We start from the raw sequence: 18,687 nt of genomic DNA, 5'->3' as shown, positions 1-18,687 counted from the left end.
AAGGAGAGTACTAATGAGAGAAGTAGAGAGGCCCATGGTCACTGGAGGAGCCACAGAGATCACAGCTCAGAATCTGTCCATAGGACGACTATTAGTCATAGACTCCACAAACCTGCCCTTTATGGAAGAGGCAAGAAGAAAACCATTTATGAAAGCAAGAAATAAGAAGTCCCATTTGCAGTTTTAAAAAAAGCCAGTAGGGGACACAGTGAGTATGTAGGAGAAGGTGCTCTGGTCAGATAGAGGAGATCAAAGTTAAACTTTTTTGGCTAAATGCAATACACTATGTGCAGGGGAAAACGAACACTGTACATCCTGAAAACACCATCCCCACAGTCACACATAGTGGCAGCAGCATCCTGCTGTGGGGAGGCTTTTCTTCAGCAGGGGCAGGGAAGCTAGTGAGAGTTGATGGGAAGATAAATGGAGCTAAATACAGGACAATCCTGGAGGAAAATCTGTTAGAGGCTGCAAAAGATCTGAGACTGGGGCGTAGGTTCACCTTCCAGAAGGACAGCGACCCTAAATATGCTTCCAGGAATACAATAAAGAGTTTAGATCTCCAAGTGCACTGTTCAATCCATCATCCAAAAATGGAAGGAGTACAGCACAACTGTAAACCTACCAAGACATGGCCGTCCACCAAAACTGACATCCCAAGAAGGAGAGCACTAATGAGAGAAGAAGCCGAGAGGCCCATGGTCACTGGAGGAGCCACAGAGATCACAGCTCAGGGAGAATCTGTCCATAGGACGAGTATTAAGGCTACTTTACACACTGCGATATCGGTCCCGATATCGCTAGTGTGGGTACCCACCCCCATCTGTTGCGCGACATGGGCAAATCGCTGCCCGTGTCGCACAACAGCCGTCACACATACATACCTGTCCGGCGACGTCACTGTGACGGGCGAACCGCCTCCTTTCTAAGGGGGCGGTCCGTGCGGCGTCACAGCGACGTCACTGAACCGCCGCCCAATAGCAGCGGAGGGGCGGAGCTGAGCGGGACGTAACATCCCGCCCACCTCCTTCCTTCCGCATAGCGGCTGGGAGGCAGGTAAGGAGAGCTTCCTCATTCCTGCGGCGTCACACGCAGCGATGTGTGCTGCCGCAGGAACGAGGAACAACCTCGTTACTGCTGCAGTAACGAGATTTGAGAATGGACCCTCATGTCGCCGATTAGCTATTTTGCACGTTTTTGCAACGATGCAAAATCGCTTATCGGTGTCACACGCAACGGCATCGCTAATGCGGCCGGATGTGCGTCACGAATTCCGTGACCCCAACGACTCCGCATTAGCGATGTTGCAGCGTGTAAAGCCCGCTTTAGTCATAGACTCCACAAACCTGCCCTTTATGGAAGAGGCAAGAAGAAAACCATTTATGAAAGCAAGAAATAAGAAGTCCCATTTGCAGTTTGAAAAAAGCCATGTAGGGGACACAGTGAGTATGTAGGAGAAGGAGCTCTGGTCAGATAGAGGAGATCAAAGTCAAACGTTTTTGGCTAAATGCAATACACTATGTGCAGGGGAAAACGAACACTGTACATCCTGAAAACACCATCCCCACAGTCACACATAGTGGCAGTAGCATCCTGCTGTGGGGAGGCTTTTCTTCAGCAGGGGCAGGGAAGCTAGTGAGAGTTGATGGGAAGATAAATGGAGCTAAATACAGGACAATCCTGGAGGAAAATCTGTTAGAGGCTGCAAAAGATCTGAGACTGGGGCGTAGGTTTACCTTCCAGAAGGACAGCGACCCTAAATATGCTTCCAGGAATACAATAAAGAGTTTAGATCAGAGCATATTCCTGTGTGTGATCGGCCCCAGTCACAGTCCAGACCCAAATCCACCGGGAATCTGTGACAAGACATCGAAATTGCTGATCACAGACGTCTCCATCCAATCTCACTGAGCGAAAGCAAAGAAGAGGGAAAATGTCACCTCAAGATGAGCAAAGCTGCAGAGACAGACCCCAAAAGACAGAGAAAGGTGGTCCTACAAAGTGCTTACTCAGGGGGCTGAATACTAATGAAAGACATAGAAAGGTGGTCCTACAAAGTACTGACTCCGGGGGCTGAATACTAATGCAAGACAGAGAAAGGTGGTCCAACAAAGTGCTGACTCTGGGGGCTGAATACTAATGCAAGACAAGACAGAGGAAGGTGGTCCTACAAAGTGCTGACTCTGGGGGGCTGAATACTAATGCAGGACAGAGAAAGGTGGTCCTAGAAAGTATAGACTCAAGTTGCTGAATACAAATGCAAGACAGAGAAAGGTGGTCCTACAAAGTGCTGACTCCGGGGGCTGAATACTAATGCAAGACAGAGAAGGGTGGTCCTACAAAGTACTGACTCCAGGGGCTGAATACTAATGCAAGATAGAGAAAGGTGGTCTTACAAAGTGATGACTCCAGGGGGGCTGAATACAAATGCATGTCACATTTTTCACATTTATATTTTTTTAATATTTAGTAAACCAGGTATTTCCTTTACACTTCCCAAACACATCTACTTAGTGTTGGCATCACATAAAATCTCAATAAAATACATTTATGTTTGTGGGTGCAACGTGAAAAAAATGTAGAAAAGTTCATGGGGTATGAATACTTTTTTCAAGGCACTGTATATATATATATGAGGCTGAGTCAAAAAATATTTATAATCCTTTTATATTAAAGCTTCTATGGACTTTATCCACATTTTGTGACGAGGTCGCTGACTCTGCGGAGGCTTGTACATTGGTGACATTGGTGCAGGAAGCAATGGCCGCCACACTTGTTACTTGCACAGAAGAAGCGCATCTGGCAGTGATTTGTCCTTTGGGGTCTGGGGGGTCCTATATTTCGAGGGATTTGTGCACAGTATGGAGAAAGTGTTTTGTGATGAGGAAGTGCGTGAATAGATGGAGAAGTTCAAGGAAGGTGACACAAGTGATCGTTCCCTGAAGACGCTGCACGAGCGCGGAGATTGGCGTCTGATGAAGAGGTGCGGACAGAGGGGCATTCATCTCCCGCAGCTCAGGCTAAAATATTTTTTAATAAACGAATACGAAGTCTTGCTGACGGACGGATAAAGGAGATTGAAAAGCAGCGAGATTGTGTCGAAAAACGACGTATTTTGTCTTTCCTGAAAATAGCATAAAATAAATTCTACAACAAAAGTGCAATTAATTTTTGACTCTCCCTCATGTGCAGATTTTTTTTTCCATTTTTTTGTTTTACTATATTACCTTTTCCATGCATATTAAGTCAAAATATGGAAAGAAAACATAATTATTAATTTCAACCGTTCAGTATTGCAGTATTGCAGCCCATCATTGTATACTGAAGAAAAATCTAAACACAACACTTTTGTTTTTGCTCCATTTTTCATGCGCTGAACTCAAAGAGCTAAGACTTTCTATGGATCTAGTGATCACTTCTCCTTTTTGGAGATAATCCATCCACTTCACAGGTGTTGCATATCAAGATATTGATAAGACAGTAATTATTGCACAGGTGTGCCTTAGGCTGGCCGGCAGGATTATTCTACAGATGTGCCTTTGGCTGGCCAACATGATTATTGTACAGGTGTGCCTTAGGCTGGCCAGCATAATTATTGCACAGGTTTACCTTAGGCTGGCCAACATGATTATTGCACAGGTGTGCCTTAGGCTGGCCAGTATGATTATTACACAGGTGTAGCTTAGGCTGGCCAGCATGATTATTGCCCAGGTGTGTCTTGGGCTGGCCAGCATGATTATTATACAGGTGTAGCTTAGGCTGGCCAGCATGATTATTGCACAGGTCTACCTTAGGCTGGCCAACAAGATTATTGCACAGGTGTGCCTTAGGCTTGCCAGCATGATTATTACACAGGTGTAGCTTAGGCTGACCAGCATGATTATTGCACAGGTGTACCTTAGGCTGGCCAGCATGATTATTGCACAGGTGTGCCTTAGGCTGGCCAGCACGATTATTATACAGGTGTAGCTTAGGCTGACCAGCATGATTATTGCACAGGTGTGCTTTAGGCTGGCTAGTATGATTATTACACAGGTGTACCTTAGGCTGGCCAGCATGATTATTGCACAGGTGTACCTTACGCTGGCCAGCATGATTATTGCACAGGTGTGCCTTAGGCTGGCCAGCATGATTATTATACAGGTGTAGCTTAGGCTGACCAGCATGATTATTGCACAGGTGTGCTTTAGGCTGGTCAGCATCATTATTGCATAGGTGTGGCTTAGCCTGGCCAGCATGATTTTTGCACAGATGTGCCTTAGGCTGGCCAGCATGATTATTGCACAGGTGTGTTTTAGGCTGGCCAGCAAGATTATTGCACAGGTGCGCCTTAGGCTGGCCACAGTAAAGGCCACTCTAAGATGTATAGTTTTTACAGTATTGAGGGTTCCGAGGGGAGCAGAACACCAATCCGTATCTGATATGACCACCATTTGCCAGTTTGCCATCTGCCCTGTGCAGTGAAAATCGGGATTCATCCGTGAAGAGAACTCCTCTCCACTGTGCCAGACCCCATAGAATGTGAGCATTTGCCCACTTAAGTCAGTCAAGATGAGGCTCTGCAGTCAGGTGAAGACCCCAATGAGGAAGATGGCAGCAGATGAGCTTCTCTGAGACGGTTTCTGACAGTTTTTGCAGAAATTAGTTGGTTTTGCACTGACTGTAGCAGCCACTGTCCGGGTGGCTGGTCTCAGACGATCTTGGAGATGAAGATGTGTCTAATCAGCATCTTGATATGCCACACCTGTGCAATAATCATGCTGGCCAACCTAAGTTACATCTGTGCAATAATCATGCTGGCCAACCTAAGTAACACCAGTGCAATAATCATTGTGACCAGCCTAAGTCACACCTGTGCAATAATCATTGTGGCCAGCCTAAGTCACACCTGTGCAATAATCATGCTGGCCAGCCTAAAGGCCTCTTTACACGCTGCGATATTGCTATCGATATCGCTAGCGTGCATACTCGCCCCCGTCGGTTGTGCGTCACGGGCAAATCGCTACCCATGGCGCACAGCCGCACAACATCTCTAACACCCGTCACACGTACTTACCTGCCTAGCGACGTCGCTGTTGCCGGCGAACCGCCTCCTTTCTAAGGGGGCGGTTCGTTCGGCGTCACAGCAGCGTCACTAAGCGGGCGCCCAATCGAAGCGGAGGGGCGTAGATGAGCGGGAAGTAACATCCCACCCACCTCCTTCCTTCCTCATTGCGGGCGGACGCATGTAAGGTGAGGTTCCTCGTTCCTGCGGTGTCACACGTAGCGATGTGTGATGTCGCAGGAACGACAAACAACATCGTACAAGCAGCAGCAACGATAATTGGGAATAGAGGAGCATGTCAACGATTAGCGATTTTGCCCGATTTTGCAACCTTTTTCGATCACTCGTAGGTGTTCTGTCCCCACTTAAAGGCGATGGAAGGTGCGTAGTTGTGAGAGGTTGTGAGAATCTTACCTTCGTTTTTCCTATAGGTGGGGCAGACAGGACCAGAGCGCTCCAGAGTGAAACATGCACATGCTGAGATGAAACAATGGTGGTTTATTTTCTACAAAGGTTAGGACATGCAGAGTGCAGTAATCCAAGTACTTGGCATTGTAATTCTCCAGTGATGTTTGTCTCTGAAGCTACTATGTGGTCAGAAGACTTTGCTCCTAGTAGCTCCAATCCAATAAGGGATGTTGTTCTCACAAACTCTGGTTTGGAATGAACATACCAGGATGTGATGCAAGAGGGTCATCAGACACTCCCATGGGCTGGACAAAAGAAAGAGAGGAGCCGAAAGGTCTGACCAGTAGATGGCAGCAGAGACAGGCATGAAAAACATTAAATAACAGTTTTAACTAAGACAAATAGAAACAGCACACTCCCCGTCTGAAATTCACTTTGGGGATTTCACTATTGAGTCCATACTACAACCTGAAAGGAAAGGCATGTTAAATGCAAAAACAAGCTCAATTGAGTCCAAAACAAGAAGGATGGCTCAAAGTTCAGGTCCGGTAGCGTTCATCCTGTAGGGACGCTCTCTATGGGCAAAAGCAGAACAAGTTCGTGGATTGGCCTTGCAAAGGTCTTCATCTCACCTTTCCTGATGACCTTTAGCTCCACCTTCCGAACATTGCCGTCCTGACTAGGCAGTATCCTAGTAATTAGTCCCATAGGCCAGACAGTCCTTTCTGTGGTCTGGTCTTTCATGAGGACTAGGTCTCCTTCCTTGAGGTTCGGCTTGGGATGTCGCCACTTCTTTCTTCCTTGAAGAATGGTGAGGTATTCCTTCCTCCATCGGTTGCAGAAGTAGTCAGCCAAGTATTGAACCCGTTTCCAGTGTTTTTGATAAGTGTTCGCGTGGGTGAACTCTCCGCTGGGCATTACCGCGTTGTCAGTTTTTTGGGTAATGAGAATAGTAGGAGTTAATATGGTTGGTGTTTCTGGATCCATGGTCACCGGCACAAGGGGTCTTGAATTGATAATGGCTGAGACTTCAGCTAAAAGAGTGACTAGAGTCTCATGTGTGAGTCTTGAGGAATTGACGTCCATTAGCATGGAGTTCAAGATGTTGCGTGAAATCCCGATCATCCTCTCCCAGGAGCCTCCCATGTGAGAACTGTGAGGGGGATTGAAGATCCAGGTGCAACCTTTCTCTGCCAGCTGATCTTGGATAGGTTTGGTGTCGATGTTCAGTTCTCTACATGCACCGACGAAGTTGCTTCCACGGTCAGACTTCAGCTGTTTCACTGGTCCTCTGATGGCAAGGAACCTTCTCAAGGCGTTGATTAGGCTGGAGGTATCCATGGACTCTAACACCTCAATGTGAACGGCTCGAACACTCATGCAGGTGAATAACACAGCCCACCGCTTGCTGTTTGCTTGGCCTCCGCGAGTTCTGCGTGTGGACACCATCCATGGTCCGAAAACGTCTAGGCCCACATAGGTGAAAGGTGGCTCTGTAGAAAGTCTGTCTGTAGGCAAGTCAGCCATTTGCTGGTACAGTTGTTTTCCTCTCGCTTTACGACAGTGCACACAATCGTGTAGTATTTGTGCTACACGTCTCTTCATTCCAATAATCCAGAGGCCTGCAGACCGTAAAGCACCTTCTGTAATTTGCCTGCCTTGGTGTTCAGTCTTTTCATGGTGGTGTCGGATCAGCAAGACTGTAACATGGTGTTTGTTGGGACTGATGAGAGGATTTTGTTCTGCAACTCCAAGATGAGCCTGATTTAAACGACCACCAACTCTCAGTAAGCCGAACTTACGATGACTGGGTTTAAATTGGCGAGAGGACTTCTTAATGGAATCTGCTGTTTGTTGTATAAACACTTCCATTCCATGGCGAATTCACTCTGTTGGAGGTGGCGTATTATGAGGGACTCGCTATGGGAGATGTCCTCAGCAGAAAGGGCTTTGTGGCAGACATGCCAGCGATGACAATCTTTGGTTTTAAGGTCAGTACGACAGCATCTGGCGATATGCACTAACCTAGCGACAGTCCTGACGAGCCTCATCCAGCTGGAGAAACGTTCAAAACGTTGGCAACCGAGGTTGGAAGTTTTTTCTGCACTGGTGGCCAGGGTATTGACTTCAGCTCGGACATCTGGATCGTTGTCTGGATCTAGGATGCTGAAGGCTTCCTGGACACCTTCGTCTGACTGTCTCAGCAGGAACTCTGGACCCGTAAGCCAAGAAGAGTTAGCAAAAGAACTTATAGACGTAGGTCTAGTTGCGTGATCTGCTGGATTCAGTTCAGTTGGTACAGGTTCTGCTAGATTGTTGCAGACGTCCTTGTCCATAAAGGCGACGCTGTGTTCTCTCATTTCAGGTTTGCTGTTCATGGAACGCTGAAGAGAGTTACACCTAGTCTGAGCTTGATCTCGGTTGTTTGGGAGTAGAGTTGAGCGCGGTTCGTGGTTCGAGGTTCTCCAGTTCGCGGCTCGAGTGATTTTGGGGGCTGTTCTAGATCGAACTAGAACTCGAGCTTTTTGCTAAAGCTCGATACTTCTAGATACGTTCGAGAACGGTTCTAGCAGCAAAAAGCAGGGCTTTTTACAGCTACAGTGTGCAGGAGCCATCGCTGGCAGCCTGCCACAAGCTGGTAACCAAGATAAACATCGGGTATCCAAGCAAAGCGCTTTGGTTAGTAACCCGATGTTTATCCTAGTTACGTGCAGGAAGCCCACACTTCCCCGCTCAGCTCACTCCGCCCCCTCCTGCCCGCGGCATGTACACACACACACACACACACACACACACTCTGCACACATGGTCCCGCTCGGCTTATCTGCGGTGATGAAGTCCCGCCATCCCGACCTCAGCGCTGTCACTGTCCTCCATGGCCGCCGCTTGTCACATCACCTTCTCTCGCTTCCAACCCGAGACTGACTAGCGGTGACGTCACGGGCCTCTCGCGATACTTGGTGTGAAGGCGCCGGTCATTGAACTCAGTGACAGGGGCTGTCAGTGTGCTGGAGATCAGCGCAGGTAATGTACCTCGCTGACAGCAGCACTTGTCATGCCCTGCAGTGACCTGGGCTGACCCATTGATGTTAGCTCAGGTCACTGCACTGCTCTCCCAGCCAATGGGGAACATTCTGCTCTTCATTGACTGGGACAGAGTGGATCGTCATGGCAACCCCTTGGATTACACCAGACCTGGATTTGTTTTTCTTTCTAATAAATTGGTTAAAGAGGGAATGTTTTGGGGAGTGTTTTTTCAAATAAAAATGTTTGTCGTCTATTTTTTTTTATTACTGACTGGGTTGGTGATGTCGGGTATCTGATAGACGCCTGACCTCACCAACCCCAGGGCTTGATGCCAGGTGACATTACACATCTGGTATTAACCCCATATATTACCCCGTTTGCCACCGCACCAGGGTGCGGGATGAGCTGGGGCGAAGCACCAGGATTGGCGCATCTAATGGATGCGCCACTTCTGGGGCGGCTACGGCCTGCTATTTTTAGGCTGGGGAGAGTCCAATAACCATGGACCTCCCTAGTCTGAGAATATCAGACCCCAGCTGTCTGCTTTACCTTGGCTGGTGATCCAATTTTGGGGGGACCCCTACGTGTTTTTTTTTAATTATTTATTTAATTTAAAATAACAGCGTGGGGTGCCCTCAGTTTTGGATTACCAGCCAAGGTGAGGTTGCCAGCTGTGGTCTTCAGGCTGCAGCCGTCTGCTTTACCCTAGCTGGCTACAAAACTAGGGGGAACCCTACGTCATTTTTTTTTCCATTTTTTTGGCTAAATACAAAGCTAAGCACCCCTTAGTGCCACATGAAAGACACCAAAGGGTGCAAAATTCCAAATTGAGGAGAGTGGGACATTATGTGTCTTTCTGCCATTATAATGACAGAAAAGACTGATATGAAGTGCACAAGCACAAGAAAATCACCAGAGCGCTTTACGCTGTGAAAAGCAGTAGAAAATGGCACTGGAGTGAACATGTGACCGCCTCATGTAGGATGAAGCTATGGATCCTGGGTAAATTTATGCATTTACCCTTCTTCAGTTTTTTTGCAGTACACAAAAAAAACGGAAGGCACACGGATGACAAACAGATGACATACGGACCGTCTACGGAACGGAAACGGATGCCACACGGATGCACCCGTGAAAAAAACGGACTGTTTTTTGCAGACTACAAAAATGGATCGGTCATGTTAATGTAGCCTTATTCTGATCTGCCGTTTACAAACAGCAGGCAGAAATAAGTGAATAACGCCCCCCGGCGTCAGAAAATCTCCGGGGTTTCAGGGCTAGCTGAGACCCTGGAGATCATGATTCAGGACGGTTTTTCCGGTCCCTGCTCACGTGATCACTGGTATACACCGTACACCGATGATCACGTTACAGTAAATGACAGCGCCGGTAAAAAATTATTTATCTCCCATCTGGCATGAACAAACACTTCTCCACTTTTTCTCCACTTTTTCTCCACCTTTTCTCCACTTTTCTCCATTTTTTCTACATTTTTTCTCCACTTTTTCTCCACTTTTTCTCCACTTTTTCTCCATTTTTTCTCCACTTTTTCTCCACTTTTTCTCCACTTTTTCTCCACTTTTTCTCCACTTTTTCTTCACTTTTTCTCCACCTTTTCTCCACTTTTTCGCCACTTTTTCTCCACTTTTTCTCCACCTTTTCTCCACTTTTTCTCCACTTTTTCTCCACTTTTTCTCCATTTTTTTCTCCACCTTTTCTCCACTTTTTCTCCACTTTTTCTCCACTTTTTCTCCATTTTTTCTCCACTTTTTCTCTGTTCTTTTTCTATGGTCGGTCTACCCATTAGCTCTGCCATGCATACTGTAGCTCTACACCTACTGCACATGTTACTTTATGATTGACATCTCTTTCGTACCAGAGCTGTCTAAGCCTACTCTGACCCCATATTTGTCATTACTATATTGTCCTTGTACTGTATTATGACATTTGTATCATGTGTTTTATTTCTTGCTGTGTTGCAATTTTTTTGCTGCATCCCAATTGTACCTCTACATTGTTCGAGTATATGGGCTCCCGCTGCATTTTTTGTATTGCTAGCTAAGGGTAATTCAAGCAGCTACTGGCTGCTAACCCCCACTGCTTGGTGTTACCTTCACTGGCAATGGAAAATGCAGGGAAGCATTTTTTATTTTTTTTGCCAAAAAACTACAAAAAAAGGACGTGAGCTTCGCCATATTTTTGTATGCTAGCCAGGTATAGCAGGCAGGTGCTGGAAGAGTTGGATACAGCGCCAGAAGATGGCGCTTCTATGAAAATGCCATTTTCTGAGGCAGCTGCAGACTGCAATTCGCAGTAGTGGGGCCCAGAAAGCTCAGGCCAACCTGTGCTGCGGATTCCAATCCCCAGCTGCCTAGTTGTACCTGGCTGGACACAAAAATGGGGCGAAGCCTACGTCATTTGTTTTCTAATTATTTCATGAAATTCATGAAATAATAAAAAAAGGGCTTCCCTTTATTTTTGGTTTCCAGCCGGGTACAAATAGGCAACTGGGGGTTGGGGGCAGCCGTACCTGCCTGCTGTACCTGGCTAGCATACAAAAATATGGCGAAGCCCACATAATTTTTTCAGGGGGCAAAAAACTTCTGCATACAGTCCTGGATGGAGTATGCTGAGCCTTGTAGTTCTGCAGCTGCTGTCTGTCTGTATGGAGAAGAGCAGACAGCAGCTGCAGAACTACAAGGCTCAGCATACTCCATCCAGGACTGTATGCAGAAGTTTTTTGCCCACCAAAAAAATGACGTGGGCTTCGCCATATTTTTGTATGCTAGCCAGGTACAGCAGGCAGCCACGGGCTGCCTCCAACCCCCAGTTGCCTATTTGTACCCGGCTGGGAACCAAAAATATAGGGAAGCCCGTTTTTTTTAATTATTTCACTTATTTCATGAAATAATTAAAAAACAAATGACGTGGGCTTCGCCCCATTTTTGTGTTCAGCCAGGTACAACTAGGCAGCTGGGGATTGGAATCCGCAGCACAGGTTAGCCCGAGGTTTCTGGGCGCCTCTGCTGCGAATTTCAGTCCGCAGCCGTCCCAGAAAATGGCGCTCTCATAGAAGCGCCATCATCTGGCGCTGTATCCAACTCTTCCAACAGCCCTGGAGCCGGGTGGCTTGTTGGGTAATCATGAGTTAATACTGGCTTTGTTTTACTAGCCTGTATTAAGCCAGAGATTCTTAATGTCAGGCACGTTTGACCCGGCCATTAAGAATCTCCAATAAAGGGTTAAAAAAAAGACAGAGAAAAATACTTTAATAGAAATAAATACACAGACACATTAGAGACTCCATCTTTATTACCCCCTGTCAGCCCTCCACGATCCTGCTCTTCTGTCTTTCTCGTTCAACAAATGCAGCTCTGCTACATTCACTGCTGCATGGGGGAAGACGCTGCTTCCCGTGGAGCATTCACTCCGTGAGTGATCAGTGCTGCTAGCGGTAACAGCGGTAACGCTGACAGACGCGTTACCATAGCAACGATGCTCCCGGAGCCGCGGTTAGCGGTGACGTCACCGCTAACTGCGTTGCTATGGCAACGGTGATCTCCGTTAATGACCGACTGTGTCAGCCGGTCCCTAACGGAACGGGGAGTCGACCGTGTGCTACAGTATGTCGCCGGTACATGGCGATACACAAATGTGCACCGTGTACCGGAGAGATGCACTCGCAGGTCCTACATGACGCGTCATAGTCATGTGACCAGTCTGTAGCCAATGAGATAATAGCCACATGACTGGTCACATGGCTATTTTGACATCACGATAGGTCCTGCATCACTTCTGGCAGTGCTGGTCACCGGGAGGATTCAGCGATCATCGGATGGAATAGCGGCAGGAGACAGAGTGCAGAAGGGATCGCGAGGACCGGTAAGTGTTATGGCAATGTTTATTAACTGTTTGTGTACATTTATCATGCATTTTTATGTGTTTGTGATTGCCTCCCATTATAGCCTATTGGTTCGAGTTCGGTTTGTCGAACGTTCGACGAACCGAACTCGAACGGGAGCTCCGTTCGGCGAACCGACCTCGAGCCGAACCGCGACCGGTTCGCTCATCTCTATTTGGGAGTTTTACCCTGGTAGATCGGAAGGGTAATGGAGAGACCCAATGGTTGGTTTTGTCTTTAGAAAACTCACAGTCCATTATTCCGATGAATTCTCTGTCCTCTACTGACAAGGCTACTTTATCGTCGTCCTTGGTTGTGAGAAAGACTGATCTTCCCAAGTTGTCGATATGCAGAGAAGAAGCGATGTCAGGTAGCTGTATTGTGTCTGGAGACTTCTCTTTCACTCCATAGTGATGAGGACATGGCTTTAAGCAGGTTGTACGCCCATCTCCATGCACGTAAGTCTTGAAGGAATCAATTTCTGATCGATCAACGCACGCATTTCCTATGACTACCCATCCCAAGTCCAGTCTCTGGGCGTATGGTGCATAGTCAGGCCCATTACACTGCTGTCGCACCTTGTGTACCCTTAGATTGTCTCTGCCGAGCAGGAGTAGAATCTCTGCGTTATTGTCCAGAGGTGGGATAACACTAGCGAGGTATCTTAGGTGTGGTTGATGAAATGCAGCTTCTGGGGTAGGAATTTCATTCCTGTGGCTGGGTATTTGGTCACATTCAACGAGCGTTGGTAGAGGTATTTCAGTCTTCCCATTGATAGGAGAAGCAATGAATCCCTGGGCTCTTCTGCCGCTAGTCTCTATGCGACCTGAGCAGGTGTTCAAGGTGTAGGGTTCTGATGGTCCATTAATTCTGAAGGCTTCAAAGAATTTGGTTCCTGCTAGGGACCGGTTGCTTTGGTCGTCTATGATGGCATACACCTTCATTGCCTTTTCTGGATGTCCCTCGGGATAAACCTTGATGAGGCATATTCGGGCACAACATTTCTGTGTTTGGCCCTCTCCACATACCTCTGAGCATGAGCAGGAGACGGCTGTGGTGGTGTCAGTCTGATTCTTGGGCTCCCCGCCATGACTTGGAGTGGGAGGGGTGGTGACTGCAGCCGGTGTGTCTCTAGCTAGCTGGTTTGGGTGCATGGCTGAAACGTGTTTTTCGCTATGACACTCCTCACACTTGACGATGGATTTACAGTCCTTGGCCATGTGCTCAAGGGATGCGCAGCATTTGAAACAGATCCCAAGCTCTGTGAGGACTTTCTTGCGCTCCTGTAGGGTTTTGGATCTAAACCCTCTGCACTTGTTCAGTGAATGCATTTTTTTATGGATGGGACATTCTTGATTGAAAGACTTATCTCGTGATGAGATGGTGTTCTGTTTATCTGTGCGTGCTGCAGGTGATGGTAGCTCAGTCTTCCTGACACTCACAGTGTTCTTAATGTCTCTGCGTTTGTGCATGGCACCTTGATGATGATGTTGTTGCAGTTGCCGAAGTGTTGAACTCTAGGAAGTCGAGGCTGGGGTCGTTCCTCATCTGGGCCTGCTCGTCGATGAACTTGCAGAACTGAATAAATGGGGGAAAGGTGACGTCATGCATTCTTTTGTACCTTGAGACTGACGTTGCCCATTTCTCCTGCAGACTGTATGGCAGCTTCACCACGATAGGGTTCACTCCATGGGCTGTATCCAGGTAGCACAGCCCAGACAGACGAGGATCTCTTTTGGCGAGCTCCAGCTCCATGAGCAGATCACTTAGGTCTTGAAGCTTGTGGACTTCTTTAAGGTTGATCTTTGGGATGTCCTGCAGTCTCTTGAATAGGGCTTTCTCTCTATTGCTTCTGCGCTGCCAAAGGTGCGTTCCAGTCTCTGCCATGCAGCAGCGAGACCTGCTTCTGCTTGTCCCACATAGACGGTTCTGAGGCTCTTGATACGGTTTGTAGAGCCTGGGCCCAACCACTTGATCAGGAGGTCGAGCTCTTGTTCTGCAGTGAAGTTGAGATTGGCGATGGCTGCCTTGAAAGTTGCTTTCCAGGCCCTGTAGCTCTCTGCACGATCATCAAATTTCGTGAGACTAGTATTGATTAGCTCTCTGCTCACCATGAACCTGGCAAACTCAGACATATCTGATTTCTCACCACTTGTTGCCACGACGACTCGTGATGCCCCTGGGGCGTATGGGCTGCCTGGCATGAATGGATGAGATGTTCCCGGGTAAAATGACGTTGCTGCAGGGTTGAGCTGTGGTTTAGCCTCTGTAGATTCTGATGACCGCTGCTTGAGCTGTGGAAGTGGGTCAGGAAACACTTGGTTGCCATCTTGCCGTGGTGGCTGTGTTTGAGAGGGCACCTCTTGGTGACTGTTATTAATTTGCTCGGGTGCTTTAGGTGGTACTGGCACTGGTAGAGGTAAGTTGGAGGTTTCGGTGTTGTCGGCTTGGACGGTACTGAAAACTGGGGTTGCTACAGGTAACTGATTCAGTACATAGTCTCTTGTGCGATCAACTGGATTGTCTGCTTCCAGTGGTGGCGAGTGAGCTGGATCAGGACCTTGGATCAATGCTTGCTCAAGTAGTCTCACTTTAGCTAGCGCAACTTCCTCTTCCATCCGTGACCGAAGAATCTTTATCCGAGCCTCCGCTTCTGCCCTTTTGGCTTCTGCTTTAGCGGCTTCTGCTTTTGCAAGGGCTTCTGCTCTTGCAAGGGCTTCTGCTTCTGCCCTTTTGGCTTCTGCTTCTACCCTTTTGGCTTCTGCTTCTGTCCTTTTGGCTTCTTCCTCTACTTCTCTTTCTGTGAAGGAACGTCTCACCTTGGATTCCTCTGCTCTTAGGTGGGCCTCTAGTATCCTGTCGCTCAGGGCTGAGCTTCTTGAGGATGATGACCCGGATGACCGAGAGGAACGTCTAGATGAGGTTGATCGGTGTGATCTGGTTTCTTGCTAGTGAGAGATACGGTGTTCGGCCTTGTCTATGGCATCTTGCACCTTGGCATCTCTTTCCTTGTCTACCTCTTCTGCCTTGCTCAGGTCTGAAAGAGCTTCATCAATTTTAGAGTCTTTTAGAAAGGTAATGTACCTTGTTGACAGTCTCTTGTATCTTTCATGAGCTGTGTTCAGCCGTTCCAGAGCGGCTTGTAAGCATGCGGCATCACCTGATGAGGATTCAAGTCTTGACATGTAATAGGTGACTCGTTCCCACTGTTCTTCCAGGTGTTCACATAGCTCATCTTTCATAGTGTGATAGTTTTCAGTGGCCTTTATCGTGGGTTTGGAAGAGCGCTTCGGTCGGACAACTTGGTCTGCTGAAAGCGTGGGCTCTGCCTCCTGGGCTTCATAATGGACAGTATCAGGTTGTATTTGCTCTGTTTCAGCAGTGGGGAACTGTCCAAGGTCTTTTTCGGCCATTTTGATTTAAGGTGTACTGTCTCTTTAAGAAACTTGACTTTTGAATAGGGGTCCGAAGATTGTTGTGCAGCTCTGCAAGGACTCCCTGATGAGATTCCCAAGGTGTCTTTAGCAAAACTTGGGGTTCGCAGTGCAGCGATGTGCAGTAATGAGGTATAATGTACTGCAAGTGTATAGAAGGCGTATAGCAAGAGAGAAACAGCAGGTGCATAAACTGTCCCTTTACAATGCAAGCAGAGGTGACACAGGACGTGGCAGATGGGAGAGCTTCCCCTTAGGCTTGTCCAGGCATGCACTGTGCAGGCAGACTAGTGCACAAGGCTTGTTGCTAGGCAGATTACATGGGAAGTTACAGGGCTCTTAGGGATCTGTAGCCGGGGTATTGAGCTCTTAAGCAGTCTTCTGACTGTTCTGTCCCCACTTAAAGACGATGGAAGGCGCGTAGTTGTGAGAGGTTGTGAGAATCTTACCTTCGTTTTTCCTATAGGTAGGGCAGACAGGACCAGAGCGCTCCAGAGTGAAACATGCACATGCTGAGATGAAACAATGGTGGTTTATTTTCTCCAAAGGTTAGGACATGCAGAGTGCAGTAATCCAAGTACTTGGCATTGTAATTCTCCAGTGATGCTTGCCTCTCAAGCTACTACGTGGTCAGAAGACTTTGCTCCTAGTAGCTCCAATCCAATATGGGATGTTGTTCTCACAAACTCTGGTTTGGAATGAACATACCAGGATGTGATGCAAGAGGGTCATCAGACACTCCCATGGGCTAGGCAAAAGAAACAGAGGAGCCGAAAGGTCTGACCAGTAGATGGCAGCAGAGACAAGCATGAAAAACATTAAATAACAGTTTTAACTAAGACAAATAGAAACAGCACAGTAGGTGTCACACGCAACGACATTGCTAACGGAGCCGGATGTGCGTCACGAATTCCGTGACCCCAACGACATCGCTTTAGCGAAGCGATGTCGCTGCATGTAAAGCTTCCTTTAGGCTCAGCTGTGCAATAATCATGCTGGCCAGCCTAACGCACACCTGTGCAATAATCATGCAGGCCAGCCTAAGGCACACCTGTGCAATAATCATGCTGGCCAGCCTAAGGCACACCTGTGCAATAATCATGCTGGAACCCTAAGGCACACCTGTGCAATGATCATTGTGGCCAGCCTAAGTCACACCTTTGCAATAATCATGCTGGCCAGCCTAAGGTACACCTGTGCAATAATCATACTGGCCAGTCTAAGGTACACCTGTGTAGTGATCAGGATGACCAGCCTAAGTTACACCTGTGAAATAATCATGCTGGCCACCCTAAAGCACACCTATGCAATAATCATGCTGGCCAGCCTAAGGCACACCTGTGCAATAATCATGGTATCTAATCAGCAGCTGTGAGGTGGATGGATTATCTTGGCAGAGAAGTCCTCACTAACAAAGATTTAGACAAATTTGTGAACAATATTTGAGAAAGTGTTGTGTTTATATTTTGCTCAGCATATCGCCGTCTACGTCTACCAGGTCCTCCCTCTCGTTCATCTCTCCTTGTCACCTTACAAGTGTCTCTCCCGATTCTCGGCTCCGGCTCTGGATGTGCTGAATATAGATGACTAATAATATTGTTACTTACAGGAATGTATAACTCACAACAAGAATCGGACATCAACCATTAATTAAGGGGTAAAACTTTTTCAGTATTGTTTACCCATCAGCAGAAAAGGGGACATATACTTTTGCAACTACTTTGTTTCAATGTATCTGAAATATAAAAAAATGGAGCATGAAGAAAAAAAGAATCAAGAAAGGAAAACAAAACTTCCAACCGTTTTATGTAAACAGCTCTCATGCAGAACTATGTGTCCCTACAGGCATGAAATGTCCCGTCTGATCAGGCGCTCACGTGTTACTCGCTCCTCTACTGTTTGTAGATAATTAATTTAATCACACTATCAAAGCCTGTTACTATGAGGATACATAAATGTGCGCAGGAGTTGTATACAAAAAACAATAGGAGATATTTGTTTAGTTTAGATACATGGTTGGTTGTCAAAAGTATACACGCCCCATATGTAAAGGTGCTGGACCGGCTGAGCATCTCCAGACTTAAACCCTATAGAGCATCTTTGGGACCTCATCAAACAGAAGGCGATAGAGCACAAGGTCTCTAACATGCACTAGTAGAGATGGGCAAACCCAGAAATGTTCAGGACCGGACTTGAACCCGAATTTGAGCCCAGACACCAAACCCCATATAAGTCTATGGGGACTTTTGTGCTGTAAAATGCTGTTAGTAAGGGATAGGGGGCTGCAAAAAGAAACAGAATGGGGGTTAAAGTGGGACTTTATACTTACCGAATCTCAAAACGGCTGTTTCACTGATTCTGGATCCGCTCATTAAATCTCATGCATATTCACTGCTTTCTTTGCCCAACCCCTGTGACAGCATCTGTGATTGGTTGCAGTCAGACTGCCGGCATCTGTGTTTGGTTGCAGTCAGACTGCCGGCATCTGTGATTGGTTGCCCTCGCACTAGCTCTTTGAGTCCCAAAGTTAAGTGTAAAAATAAATAAAATTGTTGAAAAAAAATGGCATAGGCTCACTTTTTGACAAATAAATCAGACAAATCAGACAAATAAAGCAGACAGCTGGAGGCTGCAGCCCCCCAACTGTGCGCAATATCATGGCTGTGTATCAAAATATGTGGGACCCCATGCGAGTTTTTTAAATAAATTAAAAAAAAAACAATGTAGGGTCCCTCCTATTTTGATGCCTAGCCAAGATAAAGCAGACAGCTAGGGGCTGGTATGCTTAGGATGGGGAGGCCCATGGTTATTGGGCCCACCCCAGCCTACAAATAACAGCATACAGCCACTCCACAATTGGTTGCATCCACTAG

Source organism: Anomaloglossus baeobatrachus, chromosome 6, assembly GCF_048569485.1.
Source record: "Anomaloglossus baeobatrachus isolate aAnoBae1 chromosome 6, aAnoBae1.hap1, whole genome shotgun sequence".
Taxonomy (NCBI): Eukaryota; Metazoa; Chordata; class Amphibia; order Anura; family Aromobatidae; genus Anomaloglossus; species Anomaloglossus baeobatrachus.
This window is presented reverse-complemented; position numbering follows the sequence as displayed.